General features: G+C 38.4%; 2 long non-coding RNA genes across 51 annotated transcripts; one reads left to right on the top strand and one right to left on the bottom strand.

Moving 5' to 3' along the window:
• Positions 1-2: 2 nt before the first annotated feature.
• On the bottom strand, positions 3-2,199 carry LOC127922746 (uncharacterized). 50 transcript variants are annotated; one of them, XR_008112139.1, is made up of 7 exons: positions 2,012-2,199; positions 1,812-1,961; positions 1,716-1,765; positions 1,565-1,614; positions 946-1,414; positions 365-745; positions 8-114 (listed from the first exon to the last, which is right to left on the bottom strand). It is a non-coding gene; the product is annotated as an uncharacterized LOC127922746 (long non-coding RNA). The 50 variants fall into 50 exon arrangements; XR_008112134.1 differs by having other exon boundaries at positions 946-1,464; positions 2,012-2,198; XR_008112107.1 differs by having other exon boundaries at positions 946-1,514; positions 2,012-2,197.
• Positions 2,200-2,563: 364 nt separating this feature from the next.
• Positions 2,564-2,932, top strand: LOC127922747 (uncharacterized). Its single transcript, XR_008112152.1, has 2 exons — positions 2,564-2,725; positions 2,759-2,932. It is a non-coding gene; the product is annotated as an uncharacterized LOC127922747 (long non-coding RNA).
• The last annotated feature ends 2,853 nt before the right edge of the window (positions 2,933-5,785 follow it).

A 5,785-nucleotide genomic window follows, 5' to 3' on the forward strand; every position in this document is an offset into this window, starting at 1 on the left:
CATGATAACTACACCTCATCTAAACAACAACTTAGTCAATATGACCTGACCATGATAACTACACCTCATCTAAACAACAACTTAGTCAATATGACGAGACCATGATAACTACACCTCATCTAAACAACAACTTAGTCAATATAACCTGACCATGATAACTTCACCTCATCTAAACAACAACTTAGTCAATATGACCTGACCATGATATTCACACCCCATCTAAACAACAACTTAGTCAATATGACCTGACCATGATAACTTCACCTCATCTAAACAACAACTTAGTCAATATGACCTGACCATGATATTCACACCCCATCTAAACAACAACTTAGTCAATATGACCTGACCATGATAACTTCACCTCATCTAAACAACAACTTAGTCAATATGACCTGACCATGATAACTACACCTCATCTAAACAACAACTTAGTCAATATGACCTGACCATGATAACTACACCTCATCTAAACAACAACTTAGTCAATATGACCTGACCATGATAACTACACCTCATCTAAACAACAACTTAGTCAATATGACCTGACCATGATAACTACACCTCATCTAAACAACAACTTAGTCAATATGACCTGACCATGATAACTACACCTCATCTAAACAACAACTTAGTCAATATGACCTGACCATGATAACTACACCTCATCTAAACAACAACTTAGTCAATATGACTAGACCATGATAACTACACCTCATCTAAACAACAACTTAGTCAATATAACCTGACCATGATAACTTCACCTCATCTAAACAACAACTTAGTCAATATGACCTGACCATGATAACTACACCCCATCTAAACAACAACTTAGTCAATATGACCTGACCATGATAACTTCACCTCATCTAAACAACAACTTAGTCAATATGACCTGACCATGATATTCACACCCCATCTAAACAACAACTTAGTCAATATGACCTGACCATGATAACTTCACCTCATCTAAACAACAACTTAGTCAATATGACCTGACCATGATATTCACACCCCATCTAAACAACAACTTAGTCAATATGACCTGACCATGATAACTACACCTCATCTAAACAACAACTTAGTCAATATGACCTGACCATGATAACTACACCTCATCTAAACAACAACTTAGTCAATATGACCTGACCATGATAACTACACCTCATCTAAACAACAACTTAGTCAATATGACCTGACCATGATAACTACACCTCATCTAAACAACAACTTAGTCAATATGACCTGACCATGATAACTACACCTCATCTAAACAACAACTTAGTCAATATGACCTGACCATGATAACTACACCTCATCTAAACAACAACTTAGTCAATATGACCTGACCATGATAACTACACCTCATCTAAACAACAACTTAGTCAATATGACCTGACCATGATAACTACACCTCATCTAAACAACAACTTAGTCAATATGACGAGACCATGATAACTACACCTCATCTAAACAACAACTTAGTCAATATGACCTGACCATGATAACTACACCTCATCTAAACAACAACTTGATCAATATGACCAGACCATGATAACTTCACCTCATCTAAACAACAACTTAGTCAATATGACTAGACCATGATAACTTCACCTCATCACAAACATCAACTTAGTCAATATGACCTGACCATGATAACTACACCTCATCTAAACAACAGCTTAGTCAATATGACCTGACCATGATAACTACACCTCATCTAAACAACAACTTAGTCAATATGACCTGACCATGATAACTACACCTCATCTAAACAACTTAGTCAATATGACTGACCATGATAACTACACCTCATCTAAACAACAACTTAGTCAATATGACCTGACCATGATAACTACACCTCATCTAAACAACAACTTAGTCAATATGACCTGACCATGATAACTACACCTCATCTAAACAACAACTTAGTCAATATGACGAGACCATGATAACTACACCTCATCTAAACAACAACTTAGTCAATATGACCTGACCATGATAACTACACCTCATCTAAACAACAACTTAGTCAATATGACTAGACCATGATAACTACACCTCATCTAAACAACAACTTAGTCAATATGACGAGACCATGATATTCACACCCCATCTTCACATGCACAACCCCAGGTGAGGTTTAGGTCTAAGAGATGGTTGGAACCAAATGCAATATGCTTTTAGATGTATTTACATGCAGTGTATTCTGTAAGTCATTTTGCTAAGAGTCTCCGTGAGCTCCCTGGCTGTAGGTGCTGATGTGTAGAGTCTGCAGTCATCAGCACACATCGTCATTTTGCTAAGAGTCTCCGTGAGCTCCCTGGCTGTAGGTGCTGATGTGTAGAGTCTGCAGTCATCAGCACACATCGTCATTTTGCTAAGAGTCTCCGTGAGCTCCCTGGCTGTAGGTGCTGATGTGTAGAGTCTGCAGTCATCAGCATACATCGTCATTTTGCTAAGAGTCTCCGTGAGCTCCCTGGCTGTAGGTGCTGATGTGTAGAGTCTGCAGTCATCAGCATACATGCTAAAATAGCTTCTTTGCAAATGGCAAAGCTTTGTAAAAATAGAGAAGAGTAAGGTTTGTTGGTTTGTTGGCATGTTGAGGGTTTCACACTCTGTGGGGTTATATTTACTTTACCACCTACTGTTAGTGCTTTCATAAGATGGCTGAGAGACCATCAATTAAAATGTTATAATGTAGAATGTTTTGCCAATGTTATAGGTAGAGTTTTCATGTTGGAATTCAATGTTATAGGTAGAGTTTTCATGTTGGAATTCAATGTTATAGGTAGAGTTTTCATGTTGTAATTCAATAGGTAGAGTTAATGTTTTAATTCAATTGTAATTAAAATTGAACGCATGTGTGCATAGTTAATACATGCCAATGTATTTTTGTTTTTAATGAGAATAAATACGAAGCTCCTATGAACCTTGGCATTATATTTTCCAACTTATTCTTCTGAGAACAACTAAAAATGCATTATAATTTTTTTAACCTAAAGTAAGATTAGCTACACGAAACATCATCGACGTAGAAACAGAATAGTTTTGTATCTCCTATTGAGGAAGCTCCTAGCTGAGAACAACTAAAAATGCATTATAATTTTTTTTTAACCTAAAGTAAGATGGCTATACGGAGCGTAGTCTATGAGGAGCTGTCGCACGGTTAAATTGTGCATACAAACAATTATTTTTTTAAACTCTGCAAACGGTTAAACTCGTGAGATAGAAGTTTTATGTATAGTGGGTAACATAATACCATCATCCTACATTGAAATGTTGATTTATTTGTACATATTAGATTATTTTATATTTCGCCGTCTTCCTTGATGTTTTGATCCAAATGGAAGGCATACGTTACGACTACATTACGCAAGCTCACGTTTTGACCGCATCAAATGGAAGGCATACGTTACGACTACATTACGCAAGCTCACGTTTTGACCGCATCGAATGGAAGGCATACGTTACGACTACATTACGCAAGCTCACGTTTTGACCGCATCGAATGGAAGGCATACGTTACGACTACATTACGCAAGCTATTACGCAAGCTCACGTTTTGACCGCATCAAATGGAAGGCATACGTTACGACTACATTACGCAAGCTCACGTTTTGACCGCATCAAATGGAAGGCATACGTTACGAATATATTACTGCAAGCTCACGTTTTGATCACATCGAAATATGGTTAATTACACAATTTTTTTTAAACTTCAGATTGGTGCTGTTAATGTAAAAGTGTATAGTTATCGCGATGACACAATCGATGGCTTCATAAAACAGATCAATATCTTTGGTTCTGGTCCGCTTGGCGGTTGCAGGACTTAGAACGCTGCTGTCAATTTCAAACTCAAATGGCATGAATAATGCGGGACACTTATGGCTATCACTAATACAGTGCCGTCAGAAAGTATTCAGACCCCTTGACTTTTCCACATTTTGTTATGTTTTACAGCCTTATTCTAAAATGGATTAAATTGTTTTCCCCCCTCATCAATCGACACACAATACCCCTTAATGACAAAGCAAAACCTGTTTAAAAAAAACATTTTTGCTAATCGGAAATATCACATTTACATAAGTATTCAGACCCTTTACTCTGTACTTTTGTTGAAGCATCTTTGGCAGCGATCACAGCATCGAGTCTTAGGTGTGATGCTACAAGCTCCCAGCACACTTGTATTTGGGGAGTTTCTCCCATTCTTCTCTGCAGAAGGGCAATTCCTCATGGCTTGGTTTTTGCTCTGACATGCACTGCCAACTGTAGGACCTTATATAGACAGGGGTGTGTCTTTCCAAATCATGTCAATCAATTGAATTTACCACAGGTGGACTCCAATCAAGTTGTAAAACATCTCAAGGATGATCAATGGAAACACGATGCATCTGAGCTCAATTCTGAGTCTCATAGCAAAGGGTCTGAATACTTATGTAAATAAGATATTTCTGTTTGTCTAAATGTCAAAACCTGTTTTTGCTTTGTCATTTTGGGGTACTGTGATGTCATTATGAAATTTACTGTATGTAGATTGCAGATTTATTTTATTTAATCCATTTTTGAATAAGGCTGTAATGTTATTTTTTATTTGACCTTTATTTAACCAGGCAAGTCAGTTGAGAACAAATTCTTATTTGTACCTTGTCACTCGGGGTTTGAACTCGCAACCTTCCGATTACTAGTCCAACGCTCTAACCACTAGGCTACCCTGCCGCCCAAATGTGGGAAAAGTCAATAGGTCTGAATACTTTCCGTACTGTACTTTCCAACCCTTGTCGGTTTTGATATCTCATGTCAAATTAAACAAGTTAAATACAGAAGCAACTTATTTGTCAGCCTTCCAGAATCTCCATCCGACATTCTAGAATTTAGATGACTGTCTTCAACTAATTATCTTCTAAGCAGTGATGTAAAAGTTCTTCTCAGATTCCGTGTGGCTTTTGAGTAGTGCTAGTTTGATTTCAAGGTGATGTTGATCGGAGTGGTGAACAAAAAGTGTAGCGGTTACACTTATCGTGATGTGCGACCCACTTGAATCAAAACGCAACACATTGAAATGTGTCCTGCCTGTCTTCCAGGTTGTCCTCCTAACCAGTGATGTAAAAAATATCTCCAGTTTCCATGTGGGTAGGAGGTGACCGGGAACCCAATGACCACTCTGACAGAACTACAGAATTCCTTTGCTGTGATGGGAGAACCGGACAGAAGGACAACAGTCTCTACAGCACTTCAACTCGTCTGGGCTTTATGGGAGAATGGCTAGATTGAAGCCACTCCTGAAGATGGAAGCCACTGCTGAGAAAAATGAAAAAGTTACATGACAACAGGCCATAAATCAAAAATATTCTGTGGTCTGATGAGACAAAAATATAACTCTTCAGCCTGAATGCAAGCGTTATTTCTGGAGAAAACCAGGCATAGCTCATCACCCGTGTAACACCATCCATACCTTGATGCATGGTGGTGTCAGGATCATGCTACGGGGATATGCTTTTCAGTAGCAGGGACTGGAAGATTGGCAAGGATAGAGGGACAATGAATGGAGCCACATCCTTGATGAGAACCTGCTTCAGAGTGACCTTCGGCTGGGGTGGAGATTTACGTTCCAACAGGACCATGACCCCAAGTATACAGCAATGCTGGAATGGCTTCAGAACAAGAATGTAAAATAATGTAAAAGTCCTTGAGTAGCCCAGCCTAAAATCCTGTGAAAAAGACTTGAAGATTGCTGTCCACGTCGTGCCCCATCTAACTTAACTGAGCTTGAGAAGATATGCAA

This window comes from Oncorhynchus keta, unplaced genomic scaffold (genome assembly GCF_023373465.1).
Source record: "Oncorhynchus keta strain PuntledgeMale-10-30-2019 unplaced genomic scaffold, Oket_V2 Un_contig_26995_pilon_pilon, whole genome shotgun sequence".
In the NCBI taxonomy this organism is placed as follows: Eukaryota; Metazoa; Chordata; class Actinopteri; order Salmoniformes; family Salmonidae; genus Oncorhynchus; species Oncorhynchus keta.